Source organism: Choloepus didactylus, chromosome 16, assembly GCF_015220235.1.
Source record: "Choloepus didactylus isolate mChoDid1 chromosome 16, mChoDid1.pri, whole genome shotgun sequence".
NCBI classification, from domain to species: Eukaryota; Metazoa; Chordata; class Mammalia; order Pilosa; family Megalonychidae; genus Choloepus; species Choloepus didactylus.
The window spans coordinates 64,068,528-64,090,789 of NC_051322.1; the positions used below are offsets into that span (position 1 = coordinate 64,068,528).

The window sequence follows — 22,262 nt, forward strand, 5'->3', positions numbered from 1 at the left end:
TTCTTGAGTTTTTTAGGGGGCAGCCTTATATGATGAACAGAATACAACTCCTTGGTTTATTCTTTGTTTGGATCTCCAGTAGTAAAGAAGGCAGGGTGAGGGACACTCCTCTGGCTTGGGCTTCAATGCTTCCGTTCCCCCAATCCCTAAACCCACCATTTTTTTTAGATCATGACCACTGTATTCCAGCCTACACACATTGGGTTGGGTATAGAATTAGTGTTTTTTGCAATATGAGATCATTTTAGGAGGCTAACCATGTAGGGACATCTCACAAGTAGAACTCACTTTATTCAAAACAATGAGCCAGCACTTCTAAATTCTTTCAGTGTCTAATTCCCTCAAGCTACCTCAATCACAAACTAGGCTTGCAGAGCCCTGACTCCTACCATGGGCTTTGTTCCCAGTCCCTATCCCTAATGAGTTACTCCCAGACTAGAGGAATCTGGCTCTCCCTGTCCCCTTAGTCCCCATTTCTTCATACTGTTTCTATTCTACCCTCTTCTTATTATTATTTTTTTTAAATAGACACTGTTCTTCATTATTTTGTACTCTGGGCATCAACCACCCATTTAGTCCCCGTTGTTCCTGGGCATGCCAACTCTACTTTGAAGTTAAAATATATGGATATATATTTCATAAGTATTTATGACTTATGAAAGGTCCATTGACTTCCATAAGTCATAAATACTTGAAGTGCTGCATTACATTTTGAGTTTTGGGGGGGTTGCTCTAAATTCACCACCTCCTGAACTCATTTGCCACATTCACCATGCCAAAAAAGAACCGACAAATCCAGGAAATGCAAGGCCTCAAAGGTGAGTGAGTTACTGTCTAATTTTTAAGTGAATTCAGATCTTTAATGCATCTTGCCTCTGCTCCAAAGAGTGGTGGCTATGATGGATGTCATCTCAGGAAGCAGAGTTAGTTGTGGGTGAGAGTAGAAGTGAGAGTGGTTTGAGACCGTGACACAAAGCAAAGGGCAAATGGAACCCACATCACAAGACAGCCAGCCTCGGGGAACAATGAAGAGTCCAATACAGAAAGTCCACTGAGATCTGGTTAGGACACGTAAGAGACAAACAAACGGAGATCAGCAAAGGTCAGGCAAGACCCATCTAATGTTTTAGGAGGAAGAGGCCTTCTCCAGGTCAAAGGTACGCAGGTGATGGCAACCTCGTGTGAGCGTCTTGTCAAAGGCTCGCCGCAGTGAGTGGTGTCGGCGAAGGTGGGTCCTAACAAGCCTGACACAGTGCTAGTTACCCAGCTCATTACATCCTAGTGCTCTTCTTCCTTCTTCCACCACTGAAAATTCAGGCAAAGTGGTAACTTTCTCTATGTTGTTAGGATTTCACAGAATTCTTCCTTTGCCCTGCACATGTGGCCACTGCAGCCTGGCTCTCTCAAGTTCTCAGATGAGTGGACCTAGTCTATTGCCATTTACCAGATGATAGCCAAGCCTGAACGCCTACACCAGAGTAAGAATAGAAGGAAACATAACACATCCTGTAAGGAATGGTTAAAAATGGCTCTGAGGAAAGATACTCTTCCCAAAAAAAAAGATTAAGAAAAAGAACCACCAGTAGGACCCTGATCTTTACACATGGCATCATTCAGCCATAATTTTCTGGCTCCATGCCAGTCACCTGCCTGTTTGCTCTCAGATTCATTCCTTGTCCTGTCCCTGCTCTGCCTTGTATCAGAGGACTGAGTGCAGATTACATTAACTAGCTTCTCTTAGATCTGGCTTGGGTCAGATCAAATCAAAGGGAGGCTTGGTGGGAAATTGGAGGACAGGTACAAGGGAGAAGCTCTCTATCTCTGCTTCAAGGGACTTCCTCTCGTTGTAGCTCCAAACCTGAGACTTTGGTGTTCTCAGGTTCCAGCTGTGGCTTCTGGGTTCCAGGAACATACCTTCTTCCTGTATCTCTACCCTTGCTTGGCCCTAGAGTGGCTGCCTGCTGTTAATTTCTTTGTTTTTCAGCTCTTCCCAACATTTTGTAACCAATTACCTGAATTAACTTCTCTCTGTTGAATCACATGATGTGGGTTCAGGTTTCCTCATAGGACCCTGGCTGTTATAGCCCCATTATCTTAAATATCATATACATGATATATATAATTTCACTGATCAGAGCATCTTATTTGTATTTATTAAAATAATACTTTTTTTCTACATAGGACACCATCATCTCTGCTATTTAGGATTGAATTGGCTGGATGTGGTTGATCCAATACAATATGTATAATATGCAACTGGTTGTATTTAAATATCATAGAAATAAAACACTTGGCACAAATACTAGTTTATTCTTTGTTCTACAAGAGAAATCTGTTATTTTTTTATCTTTCTAAGAAGATCATTTATAAGATGAATGAGGTGTTAATAATAATTACATTACACAATAGCGTTAGTGGAAAAATTGCATCTTATGAAGACCACCTGTCTACACATTTTGTAGTGCACATGCTATTTTGTTTCTTTAAGGAAAACAAATTCATTTATTTAAATCTTAAAACACAGATGGTAGATGGTAGGAAAAACATTAGATAGACGTAGCTCTATCTGAGAACTAAAAGCAGAGTGAGAAGTGAATTTCACATTACTTAGAGATTTTTTCAAGCCACTAATTAACTATCTCCAGATTCAGGAACAATGTGATCAGGGCACTTAGAGCACAATTGTTTGAGCAGCCTGAAAGCCTCACAGGACTTGTTCATTGTGGCAGAAATTCCAAAAAAGAGGCAGATGTCAATACTTCAGCATTTGTGAAAAGTCGTGTTGCTCCAAATTAAGGGATAGGTTCAAAATAGGTACCTTCCTGAAAGACGGTCCTCTTGTGCCTATCTTTCAAATCTCAGGTCAACGTGAGTCACCTCTTCAAGTCCCCTCTGTTGTAGACAAGTTGCACTGGAGCAAATCTCACACTTGTGTGTTGAACTACTAGATTAGCATCTTCTTAGCCCTACACTGCAAGCAGGGGCCATTTCTACTTTTGCTTATGATTAGTTTCATTGTGAAGAGCAACAGTAAGCACTCAATGCAAACCGGCCAAATGGATGGAAAAATGAATGGCTGGTTGAGTAGGCACAGAACTTCTCAGCTTAGGAATTGGCCATTAGCGCTAGAAATGGCCCTAACTTCTGCCAGGAGCTCTCAGCGGCTCTTGTGAACTCTGCTGCCATTTGCCCTAGCCTGAGGCTAATTCACATGGCAAAGATGATTATTTCCTTACCAGTCCTCAAAAAGGGCTGTTTGCACAACTATAGTGCTACAATAAAAGTGAAAGGGAATTTTATAGACCAATAACTTAAAGAAACGCACAGCTGTCAATGTAAATGTACTAATGGGATGACAGCGTGTCCATTGCTTAAGGAAAGAAAAGATCAGAGAGTAATTCAAACCTGGAAAAAAAGGTAAGAAAATTTTCCATATAGCAGCATAGGAAAGCAAGTAACCATTCAGGTAAGAAGTTTCCCTATTTGCCCTTCATATTAAAAAAAAAAAAATCTATTAAGTATTTTCAGAGGCACAGATCCTAGACAGCAATTCTGGAAAGCTTGTTGAGTTCCTGCATATCTGCTCCATGCTATAAGACTAATGCAATTTATCTAGAGCTTATTCAAGGATTAATGTAATAGAGCAAAATGAGTGAATTAAAACATAATTGACAGTGGTTTTGTAGTGGTTCTGCATTTTCAGTACTAAAATTAAAAGCATTAAATTACACACATATACAGACATGCGTAACTATTTCTGGGAAAGGAAACAGCAATAATACAGAAGAAATCCACATCAAACACACTTTCATTGGTGTTTTCTATTTCTTAAATGGTTGATTTGAAATTTTAGCTTAAAATGTGTCTTATGGTAAATAAATTACTTAGACAATTTGGGAAGGTTGCTGTCAAAGCATCTTGAAATTGGTGTAATGGTCCTTCATATTTTTTCTTTTATTTATTTGTTTGTTTATTGACTGATTGGTACAACACTCTAACTGAATTTAACTTCAGATACATGCCTGAAATCATTTGTAATTACAAAAGCTTCTTTGGTTTACAAAGAAGAAAAGTTAGCCTATTAATAGAGTATGAATTTTCTTGAAGATTTATGTTACTAGAATTGCTGATACATTTTATGAAAAGTGCAAGATGGTAGGAAAACACAGGGAAAGTATTATAATAGAGGAAGATGGTTACCAATGTTATATTACAATTTTGTTAATGATTAGGCTGTTTATAAGATGCCTAAGCAAAGTATGGAAGCATTTGACAACTCAATTAACAGACGCTCAGATCATATCTTTTGGTGAAGAGAAAAAACATGACCACGATCAACAAACCCCACTTCCCCACCCCCAGTGATATTTACTGCTTTTATTTTTTAAATCCAGTGGGGGAAAATATCAAGTAGTCTTCTTTAAACTCCTTGGCTCTTCACTTCGCTGTATCAAATAATGGCACTCTGGCTTCTTAGGACCAAGCCTGAGCTCTTGAAGTGGGATACTGGTTTGTATATATTATGTCCCCTAGAAAAAGCCATATTGCTTGATGCAATCTTGTGGGGCAGACATTTTAGTGCTGATTAGATTGGAATCCTTTGAGTGTTTCCATGGAGATGTGATCCACCCAACTGTAGGTGATAATTCCGATGAGATAATTTCCATGGAGGCATGGCCCCACCCATTCAGCATGGGCCTCCATTACTGGAGCAGTATATAAGCTCAGACAGAAGGAGTGAGCTTGCTACAGCCAAGAGGGACACTTTGAAAAATGCACAGAAGCTGAGAGAGTAGCTGCAGATGAGAGACAGTTTGAAGATGGCCTTTGAAAGCACTTTTGCTCTGGAGAAGCTAAGAGAAGACAAATGCCCTAAGGGCAACTGAGAGTGACAGTTTTGAGGAACTGCAGCCTAGAGAGGAACATCCTGGGAGAAAGCCATTTCGAACCCAGAACTTTGGAGCAGACACCAGCCACATGCCTTCCCAGCTAACAGAGGTTTTCTGGACACCATTGGCCATCCTCCAGTGAAGGTACCCAAATTGCTGATGTGTTACCTTGGACACCGTATGGCCTTAAGACTGTAACTGTGTAACCAAATAAACCCCCCTTATAAAAGCCAATCCATCTCTGGTGTTTTGCATTCCGGCAGCATTAGCAAACTAGAACAAGTGGGTTTCCCCATTGTTGGTAAAGGCTGCTCTGAGTTAGCTTTGCACCAATGCTAACCTCCTTCTTATGAACCCATTAACCAGGGGCCTGAATGGAGATAACTGGGTGGCCTCTGACCACTGGAATAGATTTCCCACATGAACCAAACGACTGACCCTGGCTACAGACCTGCAGGATGGATCCCACCTGCCCTAAGTTCCAACCAACTGAGCTGAAAGGCTGCACAAAACAGTATGCTGATGAGGGAAATGAAACCATTGCCAATGCACACAGAAGAGGATACAGTACATACTGATCATTTACCTGAACACATACTCATTTGTCTTGGATCTTCTTGCATAAAGAAAGATGGCTATGGGGTGAAAAGTTACCATTTTTAATTATATGAAGGATTTTGGAGGAAAGAGAACAATTTGTCTTTATTGCCACAGAGTCAGAAGCAGTGGAATAAAATTACAGGGAGGAGAGAGTTTAGAATAAGTAAATAAGCACTTAGAATCCCTTTAAACCTTTCTGGACAGAATGCTACATGTTCTCCTTGATCTCCAGTGCCATTTACCTCCTTAACTGCTAAAGGAATTATCATTATATTTTCTTGAGCTCCAACTAGGTGTGTTGCCTTTATAAGACCAAAGGTTCACTCCAACTTTATTAGTTGGAAACCAAATATACAGCACAGAAAGTAAGCTAAGTCTCTAAAAAGTTAATTGTCTTAAGATATGACTTTAATTCAGATTCTCAACTAAACTCTTCTTTTAAATGTCCTTAGCTCTCACAGTGGTATGTCCCAGTGTTCTTCTATATTGTCCGAATTGGAATATTTTAAGCATCAAAATATGGATGCTTTAATGAGGATTGTAAAGTATCTGATATTTCAACCAGTATAAAAACACATAAATTTTCTCAGATAAAAAGTTACTTACTAACCTTTTATGACAGCTCTTTGAAATTCTCATAAACTGGGCTCTATTAAAATGGGGAAAGAAATGGCTGAGGGGACACCATGGCTTGGATAAAGTTTGCTTGGATTTTTTTATTTTCAGCACTGTCAAAGTATACTGAAGAAGGAAAACTATTTTGAATTTTACTGTTATGAGATTACACTTTATCTTTTTCCCTAAACATTAAGTACTATCAGCATTATTATATCTTCCTCAAGTCATAAAACCTATAGGAAATTGTTTATCATTTACAAATTTGAAGGAAGTAATACTCAAATGTGGAAAAGAGAAAGACTTTGAGAACTAAAAGATCAGATGTCTCTTTAGAATAAAGCCGTCTTCCTAAGAAGATATTATCTTGAGATGTTTACCTTTTCATGATAAATTAAAACCATGCTCATCTGATGCCTCTCAAGGGATGGGAATAAAAGGCCCCAGGGAGCATTTTTCCATTCAGAAACCTCTGGTACTTAACTGTCAAAATAGGATTTTTGATGTTAAGTGGTGTGAACAGATATATTTTTTAATTGGCACATGTAAAGATGATTAGCAGGATGAGAGAAGGCTCAATGACAGTTAATATTTTTACTAATGTACTACAATGACAGTTAATATTTTTATTAACTACAATGACAGTTAATATTTTTACTAATAACTAAAATAATAAAACTATTTCACATTAGAAAGTTCCAGTCACACATAATGATTTTTAAAGCAAAAAGTTAAATGATTTATCTCTCTTGTGCCACAGCATTGTGTTAAAATAAGAAGAAAGTCTTAGAGTTGTCTATAAGAAACATGAAGGAGCCGTTTGAGGAGCCTGTTAAATACAAGATTAGGAATTCCTCAAAGGGTCCATAAATTGCTAAACTGATAAGGTGCTTTCACCCAAGGAAGAGTAACAAGAGACCATATTTACCTCATGCCTCAAACCACCAAAAACACCAGACAAAATATATGAAACAACAGTTTTCAAAGCACTGGACAGTATTCAGGGAAGGACAGTGATCCCGGAGAGATGGGAAACGAGAGGTGAGACTACAATTGTCCCAGCCTGCTCCTGGGGAGTTTCTGGTTCACAGTGTAGGGAGGGGGAATCCAGGCTGGGCCCAGAGGAGTCCCTAAGTATCAAAGAGAAGAGAGACGCACAAGAGAAAACTCTGGAGATCTGAAAAGGGTCTGATCAGCAAATGTGTGTGACGGAACTATCCAAGGCTGGGGAAAAACTATCAAGAAGGATTAGAGAATGAGTGTCTGGTGCCCATACCTGGCAGGGAATAGTGCCTTTTCCTACTGGGCAGACTGGAAAACCTCAAAGTTCATGGAGCATTGGTAGACTATTCAGAAGATCTTGCTTTGGTAGTGGGGAATAATTAGCCCTAGATTGAGCTCTGCTCTGGATCCTTCTAATTAATCACAGAAAGAAGACCCAAAAGGATCAAATTGTTTCCAAGTAACTGCATCCTGGAACAAAGCTCAAGAATACTTATAGGAATGCAAAATTATCTAGCAGCCAACAAAGTAAAATTCACAATGTCTGGCAAACAATCAAAAATGTCAGGATATGAAGAAACAGAAAACATGATCTATAATGAGGAAAGTAACCAACTGAACTCAGAACTAATGCAGAGTTTAGAATTAGCAGACAAGGACATAATAACAATTATTAAAACTATATTCCATATGTTCAGAAAGTAAAGAAGAAAAAGAGCCCAAATTGAACTTCTAGAGATGAAAACTAGCATATGTGAAATGAAAAATACACTGGATGGTATTAATAACAAATTAGAGCTGACAGAAGAAAAGGTTAGTGAACTTGAAGACATTGCAATAGAAACTATTCAAAATGAAACAGAGAGAAAAAATAATCCCTGCAAAACAAACAAAGAGCCGTGGGACAACTTTAAGCAGCCTACTATACATATAATTAGAGTCCCTAAAGGGGATATTGAAGAAATAATGGCTAAAAGTTTGATAAAACCTATAAATCCATGTATTCACGAAGCTCAATGAACCTCAAACCTGAAGAATATATGGAAAATGACATCATAATTAAATTTTACAATATCAGTGATAAAGAGAAAATCTTAAAAGTAGCCAGAGGTAAAAAGACATGTTACATACAGAGAAACAAAGATAATTAATGTTAGCAGATTTCTCACCAAAAGCAATGCAAGCAATAAGATTCAGAAAGTATTGGAAGAAAGAAAGAAAAAAAACAACAACAAAAAACCCACACTGTCAAGATAGAAAATGATACCCAAAGGAAATGTATTTCAAAAGTGAAGGTGAAATAAAGACATTTCACCCTGCAGGAATTCCTTTAACATTTATTTACTTACTTCTTTTTAGGAAGTGAGATTGTTACAGCCTTACTGCGGTAGTCATAATAGTGGTCCCCAAAGAAGTCCACATCCTAATCCCCAGTAACTCTGAATATATTATCTTACTTGGCAAAACAGATTTTGCAGACATAATTAAATTAAGAGAATTTAGATGATGAGATTATCTTGATTATTCTGGTGGGTCCAATATAATCACAAGGGTCTTTTTTTAAAATTCAGTTTCACTGAGATATATTCACATATAATCATCCATGGTATACAATCAACTGTTCACAGCACCATCATATAGTTGTGCATTCATCACCCTGATCTTTTTTTGAACATTTTCGTTACCCCAGAAAGAATAAAAATAAGAATAAAAAATAAAAGTAAAAAAAAGAGCACCCAAATTATTGCTCCCATCCCACCCTATTTTTCTTTTAGATTTTGTCCCCATTTTTCTACTCATCCATCCATACACTGGATAAAGGGAGTATGAGCCACAAGGTATTCACAGTCACACTGTCACTCCTTGTAATCTACTTCGTTATATGATCTTCAGGAGTTTAGACTACTGGGTTGGAGTTTGATAGTTTCAGATATTTACTTCTAGCTATTCCAATACACTAAAATCTAAAAAGGGATATCAATATAGTGCATAAGAATGTCCACCAAAGTGATCTCTTGACCCCATTTGAAATCTCTCAGCCACTGAAACTTTATTTTGTTTCATTTTGCTTCCCCCTTTTGGTCAAGAAGATGTTCTCAATCCCACGATGCCAGGTCCAGATTCATCCCCGGGAGTCATATCCTGCACTGCCAGGGAGATTTACACCCCTGGGAGTCAGATCCCACATAGGGGGGAGGGCAGTGAGTTCACCTGCCAAGGTGGCTTAGCTAGAGAGAGAGGGCCACATCTGAGCAACAAAGAGGCACCCAGGGGGAGACTCTTAGGCACAGTTAAAAGCAGGTTTAGCCTCTCCTTTGCAGTAACAAGCTTCATAAGGGCAAGCCCCAAGAAAGAGGGCTTGGCATACCAAGCCGTCAGTCCTCAGTGTTTATGAGAATATCAGCAACAACCCAGGTGAAGAAATTCAACACTTCTGCATTTTCCCCCAGCTCCTCAGGGGAGCCCTGCATATATATTTTTATTCTCTGCACAATTTACTTTGGGATGTGTTACTATTTCACACTAACCTGAACAAACCTATCAGATCTCACTTCCTATGCAAAGTTCCATATAATTATGGTGTTTCAACAAACTGCACAAGTTAAACTGTTTAGAAAATATAGATCCTACACCAAATAAATGTCTCTTCCCTTGGTCTCACATGGAAGTTGACGTTTTAAAACAGTCAGTATCGTCCTTTACCCTTTGGCCCAATTTGTCCTAGTCATAACCAGATGTGCTTCATTCATATCTCTAATTGACGTCTGGACTCTTTTTCAGCTTTTTTAACAGTTGCTGTATGCGGTAATACTGACATTCATATCTGCCGAGCTCTAGCTCTGAGTTTCAGGTGTCACACAGATACCCAAAGTTCCAGAGACCGACCAGGTTATACACAAAGGGATCAGCATCCCATAATCACAAAGGTCTTTTTAAGTGAAAGAGGCAAACAGGAGAATCAGAGTCAGAGAAGATTTGAAGATGCTATGCTGCTGACTTTGAAGACAGAGCAAGAGGTCATGAGCCAAAGAATGCAGGAAACTTCTAGATGCTGGAAAAAGCTAGAACAAGGGTTCTCCCCCTAGAGCTTCCAGAAGGAACACAACCCTTCTGACACCTTGATTTCAGTCCAGTGACTAAGTCCATTTTGGACTTCTGACTTCTAGAACTCTAGGATAATAGATTTGCTTTGTTACAACAAAATTTGTAGTATTTTGTTACAGAGCCATAGGAAACTAATACACTTACACCCAGGGGATGTCATTCCTGTTCTAAAGGATTAACCAGATAGATTTTAGATGTGTCTCAGGTATTTTTTAAAACATTCATCTATTTGTTAATAATGACACTGATGATTCCTTTGTATTTTGCTTAAGTTAACCTTGAGAAAATATTTAACATTTTCTGCTTTAAAATTGTTTTCAACATTGCTTTTGAAATTTTAAAATCTTTGAATGTTAAAAGCTTTTGCCATTGTGTAGGGAACTGAATCAAGCCCCCTACAAAAGGCACGTTCAGTTCCCAACCCCTGGTCCTGAGGGTGTGAACCCATTTGTAAATAGGATCTTTGAAGATGTTATTAGTTAAGGTATGCCCAAACTGAAGGAGGGTTGGACCTAATCCAATATGGCTAAGTCCTTATAAATAAAGGAGATTGGACATGGAAGGAGAGGAAGCCATGGGTGGGGGGAGCCAGAAGCTGGGAGCCAACAGAACCCAGAAGAGAAAGGAAAAGATGCTGCCATGTGCATTGCCTTGTGACGGAAAAGCCAAGGAACACCAAGGATCGCTGGCCAGTGAGAAGATACCAACCCTGGGAGGAAGCAAGACTTTTAAGCATCTGAAATCATGAGCCAATAAATTCCTGTTGTTGAGCCAACCCACTGCATGGTATTTGTTTTAGCAGCCAGGAAACAAAAACATACTGTGAGCAAAGCACTTACCACCAACGGATAGCTCTTTCTCTTACTCTGTTTTATTAAAGGAATTTCTTTTTTTACTATCTTAGTTATTAATCTCAATTTCCTAATAATTCATGCAATATGCCATCTGAGAATAATAAAGTCTGTATGTTATGGAGGCACATTCTCCAGTGACATCAGTTTTAAATTCTTCCCCATTCTATATTTTTTAAGACAACAGATACAATAAGGAACAGTGGCTATGCATGATAAGAAGGTAAAAAAACTAGGAGATGAGGACAGTTTGGTATTATAGCTGATACTTTAGTTCTGTTGTTCTACAGTTCTATTGTTCTATTGAGAGAATGAAAATTGAGGCAGGCAAAAAAGACTACAGAATGAACAAGAAGTCTTATTCCAGGAGTGTCAAGCACTTAGGATTAGCCAAGAAAACAAATGAAAATTGAGAAAATGAAAATTGAGAAAAGAGTTAATAACCTGCAGAACAACCAGAAGACCTGAGGCAGTTTTATCCTCTTTAGGGGAAAAAAAGCCTTAGCGGTGGGTTTTATGGCATTTAACAATATGGAGTTATAAATAAGATGTTTTCTATTGCATTATTTCTCTCACCTGTATTGCCTCCAGGTATTGAGAGGAGTTGTCTTAGTTTGACAGAGCTGCTATAACAAATAGCACAGATTGTCTTGCTTAAACAAAAGGAATTTATTGTCTCACAGTTTTTTGGAGAGTAGAAGTTCAAAATCACGGTGCCAGTAGGACATGCTTTTTTTGAAGTGTGTAGAGTTCTGTTGGTGGCTTGCTGGTAATCCATAACTCAGTCTCCTCCTGTCTCCTCCTCCTGACTGTGTTCAGTTTCCTCTGCTTATACATTTTCCAGTCGTACTGGACTAAGGTCCACCCTGATTCAGTTTGGCCTCATCTTAATAGGATCTTCGAAAATCTGTTTACAAATGAGGTCCTATCCACAGAACTGGGGATTAGGACTTGAACATGGCTTTGTGGGAGACATGATCCAATCCATTACAGTTTTTTTTTTTTTTTTTTAGTAACAGCCTCTCAGGACATAACTTGTAGCCCTATTTTAAATGCCCTAATTGGGCATCGATCTCCTGTTTGCCTTCAGTCATTGGTACTAGATTCTTCCAAGCAAGCCCTGTGTTTAGACTCTTGATGCATTTCGGAAATGGACTTGCCTATAAAATCTCAAGGAAGACCTCTGGGCATCTTATTCCTATACTCTGACCTTCCCTACTTCAGTATGAAACCAAAGTGCAAGGGATGGTGCTTGGTCTCCTTTCTGTCTCCACCCACCAAAAGTTTATGCTCGACCAGTGAAGATTTCTTTCAAACTGTATTCTTATTCAATGAACTCAACTCTTCCTTATCAGTTTTAAATTAGAAATTAGTATCTGGCCCTTTATAGGTTAACTTCTGAATCTTTATAATCTTCTCAATTCTTTTTAAAGGGGTGTAAACATTTTCTCTCAATATGTAAAGACACAATTTCAACATGAGAAGAATCTTTAAACAATTGTACATGGTGTTTTCTTTAGCTCACTATGTTTACTTGAAACTTCTAAACTCTCTTTTGCCTAGTTTTTCTCCAAACCTATTAGACTTCCTTACGTTCTACACCAGTGCTATTCATCAGAAACATAATGTGGACCACTATGTTATTAGTTTTAATTAGCCACTGTGACTAAGTAAAAAATGTCCAGAAGCCACATTAAAGTAAAAAAAAAAAAAAAAGGTAAACTAAACTTTTATAATACATTTTTATCTAACCCAATAAATAAAAAAGTATCATTTCAACATGAAATCAGTATAAAAGTTATTAATGGGTTATTTTATATTCTCTTTGGTAACACTAAGCCAAAAATCCAGTGAACATTTTATATTCACAGCTGATTTCAATTCAGACCAGCCTCATTTCAAGTGCTCAACAGTCAAATATGACAATGGGTGCTGTACTGGAGAGTGCAGCTCTAATTTTTCTCCCTTCACCATCCTCAGGAAAATCCTCCTGAGTATGGGAATTATTGATTTTTTGAGGCTCATAACTATACATGTTTGAAAGTTGTCTTTTCTCCTATTAATATTTCCTTGGAGCTAGTTCATCAGTTTGTCAAATATGATGCTTCTCTTTGAAGGTGTAGGTTGTCTTTCAAAGGTGGTGATTCTTGGTTGTCTCTTCATACTTATGTTGGAGGACTGAATTGAAGACTGAATTCCTTCAGCCCCAATAAAAAAGCCCATTAACTTTTCTATCAATGTGGGTTCTGATCTCTGCAGCCCGATTCTACAGTTGTGGGGAGGGCAGGATGGAGGAGACCATCTTGTTTTCCAGGTAGGATTTTTCCTCAACTGGAACATAGCTCTCTGGGGTTCTCTTGTTCAACTCCTTCCTTCAGAATGCTCACTCAGTGCTTTAAAGCCTTTGTCTGGTGTGTCCCAAGTCTGGTCCTCCTCATTGATGGTTCTAACGCTTTAATCTTTTTTACATCAGCCATCACTTTCTGTTTCTTTGTATGCTTTGTAATCTTTCGCTGCACTTGGATATTTTGATATTTTAGTGTGTTATCATTGGAATTTAGACTCTGAGGCATCTGTCTCTTAAGGTTTTATCCAGAGAGTATTATGACAGAGATTCCCTTGAATGCAAGGAGCTAACAAAGGAAAAACAGGAAAACACCTTTTCCTGTCTTCGCAGACTGGCCTGTGTGAGTGCTCCCCTTCAGACTTTAGTCATAAAATGAGTTTAGAGAATAGCCCAAGGTTAAAGCATAGGAACGTCCTGGTCTTTTCTGAACATGTGTCTTTTCCTGAGCATGTATAGTAGCCCTAGGAATTCCCTGTTTACACAAATATCAGTGTCTGCATTCCACTAGGAATGAAGTATCACATGCCACACTGTGTGTCCCATAGCTGGAACTCCTTTGCCCCAGGCAGCCACAATTTGACCGTTCTCCTATAGTGTTCTGTAAGGGAGCCCTCTGAGCTGCCTCTAGGCACAGGGCAAGTTCTGGGACGGTGAGTCTGTGATGCATATCCTGGTTCAGTCCTTCAGGCTATCCCAGACATACAGACAACCTAGCAGGTGCTCAAAGATTACTCTGCTCCCTCTGGAGCTGGGACCAGGGACCCACGCTGGGAGCACATGGCGGCTCTGTGCTGAGCTGGTGTGGGGATGGAGGAGGGGCCGGCAAGGACGCCAGGAGATTCTGCTGTTTTAAGTTGCCTTTTTCTTGATTCAATGCTTGTCCTATTGTAGCAATCCTTAAACTGGGGGTTCTGGAGCTTTGAGAAAGAAGTTTCTGCCAGTTCTGCTTGTTGTTCAAAGCTTTTAGAGGGGAAGGAGCCCTGTAGTGTCTAATTCCACCATCTTGATGGGGTGGGGCCCTCACTTGGTGCTTTGACCTGGGGCCAATGCCAGCTTCAGCAGCCCCATTTCATTTACCTCTGATTCTACTCTGCTTCTCTCAAAGAAACCAGCAGAAGAGCTTTCACTTTATGAGAGAAGAGTCCTTGAGCCATTAGCCTGAGGGAAAATATCACAGCTACCTGTGCTCATGTGTGGATGAAGCTAAGGTGCCTACATACCTTGATCTTCCCAAGACCTTCTCTTAATTACTGACATACTTGCCCAGGTCCCTTTCTTGTGTGTAGAACAGTCTGCCTCCAAGCTTCTAGATTTTTTTTCCCCCTTTACCCACAAAGGTTCAATCTCTTCCATGTGTTTTGAACTGTGGTTTGTCTTTTATAAGGTGTTATCCTCAATTTGATTCTATTGGCTTCATAAGTTCTTTTATGATAGCCCCTGTTTTAGTTTCCTTGGCTGCACAAGCAAATACCATGCAATGGGTTGGCTTAAACAGTGGGAATTTAATGCCTTATGGTTTTGAGGTTAGGAAAAGACCAAATCGAGGCAAATCAAGGCATCATCAAGGTGATGCTTCCTTCCAGAAGACTGGTGTTCTGGGGCTGGCTGCCAGCGATCCTTGGTGCTTAGTTTTTCTGGCACATGGCAAAGCACATGGCCGCCTTTCCTGGGCTCTCCCCTCTCTTCCAGGTTCTGTTGATTTCAGCTTCTGGCTGCTCTCTGTCGGTGGCTTTCTATTTGTCTTAATTTCATTCTGCTTATAAAGGACTCCAGTGATAGAATTAAGACCCTGATAGGGTTGGGCCACACCTTAACTGAAGTAGCCTCATTAAAAGGTCTGACTTACAATGGGTCCACAAGAATGGACCAAGTTTAAGAACATTATTTTTCCATGGCGTATAGCTCCAAGTCATGACAGCTCCCCTTCATATTTTTTAGTGTGGTTATGGATTCTTTGTTTTAAATGCCAATACCTTAATACATGCCCTTATCTTTCACTGAGGCTAGTCCAACCCCTCCCTCCAGCTATATGGTTTACTGAAATAACCACTAGCCACATGTGACCACCGAGCTCTTGATTTTGAAGACTCAGAATGAGGAAAAAAAGTATAAAATATTTTATAATCATTTTTAAATCCACTACAGTATGAAATGATAATATTTTGAATGTATTGGCTTAAATGAAGTATAGTCATCACCTTTTCTTTTTATATTTTAATGTGGTACTAGAAAATTTTAAATTACATTTGTGTCTATATTCCATGTTGTATTTCTACTGGACAATGCTGCTCTACATGGCTGCAGGAGTCATTACTAAAATAAAATTAGGAGGAGCAGATTAAGACGTGAAATGAATAGTGTATGTATATACAGTACCCACCCGCCCTCAAATCTCATCACAGAAAACACAAATGAGTGAGATAACAAACTCACTCAAAAAGTGGTATTAGGGGTGAAAGGAGAAGTCAGACCAGAGGTATATTTCTTTGGTAGAATTTATGTAATCTAGGGATCAGTTTATTATGGGTAGAGAGGTAGACAAATGTTCACGGAAAAAAGATCAATGCTTCCTGCTGGGGAAAATGGTCACTGATAGTCCTGTTGATTGGGTGAATTGGAATGCCATTTAGGAAGAAAGGAGACAGAGCAGATATGTCAGTGGAAGTACGAAGATAATGGGTTTGGTTTTGGATTTGTGGTAATTGAGGTGCTCTTGGGCTATCTATGGGTGCAGTAGATTGACGACAGCATGAGTGATGCTGGACAAGAGCACAGGGATAAATACGGGGGGTCATCAGTGGGTGAAACCCCCAAGGGACATGCAGTGTAGGAAGGGGCCTAAAGCTGGTGTCTGGGAGCACCTACTATTTAAGTGTGGCCTGATGAGGAAGAGCTCTGAAGAAGAAGGAATATTAGCTGAAGGAACCTGGACAAACTTTCTATACTCCAAGGGCCTAGTGCTGCAATGGTACAGGGTAGTTCTCAGATAGACACCCATGTAATTTAACTTACTTCTGAAGTGCTAATAGTAGCTTTCAATGCACTTAGGTTTTCAGGAGCTACTAGAATAGAAGGTATATATTTCACCAGTGAAAGCTTTTATCAGTCAAGGGTTTTTACAAGGTGACACATAGAAATGAGGAGGAGAAGTAAAAACTTGTGAATAAAGGGAGTTTGCCATGGGAACAAGGGGTTCTCACCTTGGTGTAGATTGGGATGAATGAATCTTGCTCTTATCCCTGCATGTTTATAAAAGATTCTACTAAGAGACTTAACTAGCTATAATAGGAAATGTAATCGACTTTATGTTAACTCCAAATTTAAAGCAGAGTACAAAGAAGTTTCAAAACCTAAATACCTGGACAAAGGGAGATCCCTGACGTTTTCATGCTATAGCAATATAATTTAAATAGGAAGAAGCCCGGTTGTAAACCGTTAGGCATGGATTCTCGTTATTTCTTTTCTGTGGTCTAAATAGGGAAGACAAAATGCTGCATGATACCACAAAGCATATAATCAATTTCAAATATATTTGGGCTGGGATTTTTGGTTAATATGAAAACTGACAAATCCTCAAGTTAAAGTCCATCTAGAATACTCTAGAGGACCTGAATAAAAAAAACTGATCTTGTTTCTCACATTTTGAAAAATACTAGTCAAAAAGAGTTTGTGTTGAGTTAAAAACATAGTCTATGGTCAGGATTAAAAATAAATATTAAGGACAAAATTAAGACAATGCTATGAGATTTCTATAAGCCGCCAAAGGATCTGTCTTTGGAATTATGGCTTTTGAAAGTCAAGAAGAACAGGTTTGACTATATGAATTTACTCATTGGAACAATCCATCATCCTGATATTGGAAAAGATTCTAAGTAAATTATGAAATCATACCTAAAGTGGTTTAGTAGAAAGAACAATGAATTTAAAGTTTATTCATTCAACAGCATGCTTGCTGTATACAAACCACATTACAAATACTGTTTTAAATAGTGATATTTGGATATAAGGAAGACCAAATGCTTGTCTGCTTGAAGTTTATAATATAGTAACCAGATAGAGATAAATATATAAACAAACAAGTAAATAAATCATTTCAAATAGTAGTTGCTATGAAGGAAAGAAAAATAGGATACTTGGTGGTGACTGGTCAGGAAGGCTCTGGGGTTGGGAGAGGGAGCTGGCAGGCAGAGGGGATGTGTTAAGGAGAAAGCCCAGAGGCAAGAGAGAGAACAAAGGCCAGGGTGGCTGGAATTTCATAGTGTTGGGTAGACGTGGAAGTGGATAAAGTTAGAGAACTACCCTGTAGGCTATGGTTCAAAGTTTGGATTTCATTTTATCTGTGGAAGGAAGCCTCTTGGCAGGTTATACTCCAAGAATTATTATGATCTGTTTCACCACAAAACACAATCACTCCAGCTGCTCTCGGGAGAACAGACCATAGTGGGGATGAGAGTGGGAGCTGAGGTGAGGTATAGAGCTACTGCCATGGGGTAGGGAGAAGAAGAGATGGTTTCACTGTGGTTGAGGCAGATGAGAAGGCACACAGAAGCCGGACTAGGGGCAAGCTTTGGAGGGAGATCTGACAAAAATGGTTTGTGGAAAGTTAGCACAGGAAAGAAATCAAAGATGATGCTTAAGTTTTTGGCCTGAGCATCTGATGTATAGGGGTGACATTTACTGAGATAGGGAGGTCTGGGGAGGAGGAGATTTGAGGCAAATGAAGATTCTGGTTTGGACACGTTACATTCAAGATGCTTATTAGATATTCAAGTGGAGCTGCCAAATTGACAGCTGGACGGATGAGTATGGAGCCTAGAGGGAAGTCTGCACAGGAGATACAGATTCTGATGACATCAACATGTTGAGGATATGGAAAACCCTGTGACTAAATGAGATCATCTAGGGAAAAGGTTAGCAGAGAGAAGGCAGTCAAGAAGAGTGCTCCCTGGGGCATTTGAGGTCCAGAAAAGGAGGAGATAGCAAGGATTTCTAAAAGGCATGGCCAGTGAAGCAGAAGTTATGGTGGCAAGAGTGTAGAGCAGAAAATGTTTTCATCATTGAAGAAGGAATCTTCTAGTTGACCAAGATGGCAGTGAAAGACACTCCTGGATTCTGTTCCCCTACAGAATATTTGAACAGTTAGCAAAAAGTGGCAGAGCCATCTTCTTCTAAACTCCAGAAAACAGTTAAAGGGCTGAATCAAGAAAACATAGCTTTAAAAATGGTAGGAGAAGCATGCTGCACCCTTGCAGACCCTGCCCCCACTCTCTCCCCGGTGCTGTGTGGAGCCACCCTGTGCTCCAATTGTAGGTCTCTGGCCCTGTTCTGCAGAGAGTAAAGTAACTCCTATTTGCATACTGGGGCAACTTTATGTTGGTGCCAAACGATCAGATGACAACCTGAATGACTGAACCAAGGAACTTGTCTCTAGCTCACCGTCCCAGAACTTGCCCTGCAGGCAGAAGCAGCTTGGGGCCAGCTAAAGCAGTGTAAGAAATGATTAAATAAACAGGCGTCTGAGGCAAAGGACTACCTGCTTTAAGTCATAAAACAGCGTACCTCAGAGGTGGGGAGAAAGTCTATTTCATAGGGAGTGAAGAGGACATTCAAATTCCCATAAATGGGGTACTTCTCAAGGCCACAAGCAAGCACAAGCAAAGGAGATATGCAGGCTCAAAAAAATTTGAGAGGACCCTGAACTTGACATTCACCTCAGGCTGATCTTGATAGGAGGGCTGAATTCAGAAGGAGAGCACCAGCCAATGCAGAGCCAATTTGCCAAGACTGTGAAAAGTGATTTTTTGCATGGGTTTGTTTGCTTTTGTTAACTCCTGGCACTTAAGTAAATCTCTATCATATCACTAGCTGGATACAAATGTAAGGAACAGACACTTGGACTAAACTCCAGAGTTAACACTTTCATATATTAAAATAGTGTAAAGCAGAAGTTTGTAATACAAAGAGACAGGAAATGATGGCCCATCCAAATGAATAAGATAAAAATCCAGATCCATTAATTAAGAAGAGCAGACTTTGGACAAATGGGACAAAGACTTTGAAAAAAATGATCCTTATGCTCAAGAAGATAAGAAAAACACAGAAAAAAACCTAAGTGATATCAGGAAAACAATGAATGAACAATAAGAGATAGAAATTTTAACAAGGAATCAAAGAGAAATGCTAGAGCTGAAGACCACAATAACTGAAATGAAAAATTCCCTAGGGGGATTCAACAGCAGGTTAGAGCTTGAAGAAGAAAGATCAGTGAACCAAAGACAAGACAACTGAAATGATTCTGGCTGAGAAGAAGGAAAAAAGAGTTTTAAAAAGTGAACAGAGCCTGAGAGACCTGTGAACACCATCAAGCCTACCAATTATTCCAGTTTGCTAAAGCTGCTGGAATGCTATACCAGAAATGGATTGGCTTTTACAATGGGGGTTTATTAGTTCACAAATTTACAGTTCTGAAGCCATGAAAATGTCCAAATTAAGGCACTGGTCTATATGTCTGTCCTTATGCCAATACCAAGCTGTTTTGATTACTGTAGCTTTGTACTAAGTTTTTAAATTGGGAAGTGTGAAGCCTCCAACTTCATTCTTCTTTTTGAGGACAGTTAAGCTGTTCAAACCCTTTGCACATATAAATTTGATGGTTGCCCTTTGCATTTCTACATCCTTGGTTCAATTTATCCCTGGATATATGATTGTTCTAGTTGCTATGGTAAAGACATTTTTTTTTCTTGATTTCCTCTTCAGAGTGTTCATTACTAGTGTATAGAAACACTACAAATTTTTGGATGTTGATCCTGTACTCTGCCACTTTGCACAAGGACAGATATATAGATCAAAGGAATTGAATTGAGAGTTCAGAAATCTATGGTCAACTGATTTTTGACAAGAGTCCACCACAATAAAAGAATATTGTCTTCAACAAATGGTCTGGGAAAACTGGATGTCCATACACAAAAGAATGAAGGGGGACCCCTATCTCCTACCATATACAAAAATTAATTCAAAATGTATTAAAGACATAAATATAAGAACCAGGGCTACGACTCCCAGGAGTGTAAATCTCCCTGGCAACGCAGAGTATGACTCCTGGGGATGAATGTGGACCCGGCATCGTGGGACTGAGAGTATCTTCTTGACCAAAAGGGGGATGCAAAATGAGACAATATAGTTTCAGTGGCTGAGAGATTCCAAATGGAGTCGAGAGGTCACTCTGGTGGACATTCTTATGCACTATATAGATAACACCTCTTAGGCTTTAATGTATTGGAATAGCTAGAAGTAAATACCTGAAACTACCAAACTCCAACCCAGCAGTCTGGACTCCTGAAGACAATTATATAATAATGTAGATTACAAGGGGTGAGAGTGTGATTGTGAAGACCTTGTGGATCACACCCCCTTTATCTAGTGTATGGATGAGTAGAAAAATGGGGATAAAAACTAAAGGACAAATGGGGTGGGATGGGGGATGATTTGGGTGTTCGTTTTTCACTTTTATTTTTTATTCTTGTTCTGGTTCTTTCTGATGTAAGGAAAATGTTCAGAGATAGATTGTGGTGATGAACGCATAACTATGTTATCATACTGTGGACAGTGGATTGTATATCATGGAAGATTGTATGGTGTGTGAATGTATTTCAATAAAACTGAATTTAATAAAAAAAAATGATAGGAAAAAAAAAAAAAAAAAAAAAAAAGAACAGGGCTATAAAACTCCTAAAAGAAAATGTAGGGAAGTGTCTTCAGGATCTTGTGTTAGGCAATAGTTTCTTAGCTTTTACAACCAAAAGCACAATCAACAAAAGAAAAAGTAGATAAATGGGACTTCATCAAAATAAAAACTTTTGTGCATCAAGGGACTTTATCATGAAGGTGAAAAGATAACCTATTCAATGGGAGAAAATATTCAGAAACCACATATCTGATAAGGGTTTAATATCTAGCATATATAAAGAAGTCCTATAACTCAACAACAAAAAGACAATCCAATTTAAAAATGGGCAAAAGACTCAACAGACATTTCTGTAAAGAAGTCAAACAAATGGCCCAATAGCACAAGAAAAGATGCTCAACATCATTAACCATTAGGGAAATGCACATCAAAACCACAGTGAGATACCACTCACCCACAAGAATGGCTACTGTGCTGGTTTGAAACTGTTATGGACTCCAGAAGAGCCATGATCTTTTTAATCCAATCTTGTTGAGTAGAGTCTTTTGATTGAATGTTTCCATGAGGATGTGACCTGCCCGACTGTGGCTGAAACTTTTGATTAAATTTTTCCATGGAGGTGTGAAACCCGCCCATTTAGGGTGGGTCTTGATTAGTTTACTGAAGTCCTTTAAGAGAGCTCATGGAGAGAAGAAGCTCAGAGAAGCTAAGATATGTAACCCAGAGTTTGCCCACAGGAGAAGCTATGAGCTGACACAGAACCAGATGCTGGGAGATGCTAGGAGATGCAGACAGAAGGACATTTGGAGATGCTAAGCTAAGTGATGAAGCCCAGAGTTTGCCCCAGAGTAGCTAAGAGAGGATCCCAAGATGCTTAGAGAGAAACACCCTGGGAGAACAAGCAAGGATGTACAGAAGCTGAGAGAGAGAAGCTAAGAGAGACAGAAGCCCAGAGACATTTTGGAGAAAGCCATTTTGAAACCAGAACCCAGGAGCAAAGGACCAGCAGACACCAGCCACATGCCTTCCCAGCTGACAGAGGTGTTCTGGACGCCATTGGCCTTTCTTCAGTGAAGGTATCCTCTTGTTGATGCCTTAGTTTGGACATTTTTATGGCCTTAGAATTGTAAATTTATAACCTAATAAATCCCCTTTATAAAAGCCAATCC

At 39.3% G+C, this 22,262-nt stretch overlaps 1 protein-coding gene across 6 annotated transcripts in view; it reads right to left on the reverse strand.

Moving 5' to 3' along the window:
• The window catches only part of DLGAP1 (DLG associated protein 1), a 945,880-nt gene that overhangs the window by 401,008 nt on the left and 522,610 nt on the right, over window positions 1–22,262 (reverse strand). The window lies entirely within an intron of this gene.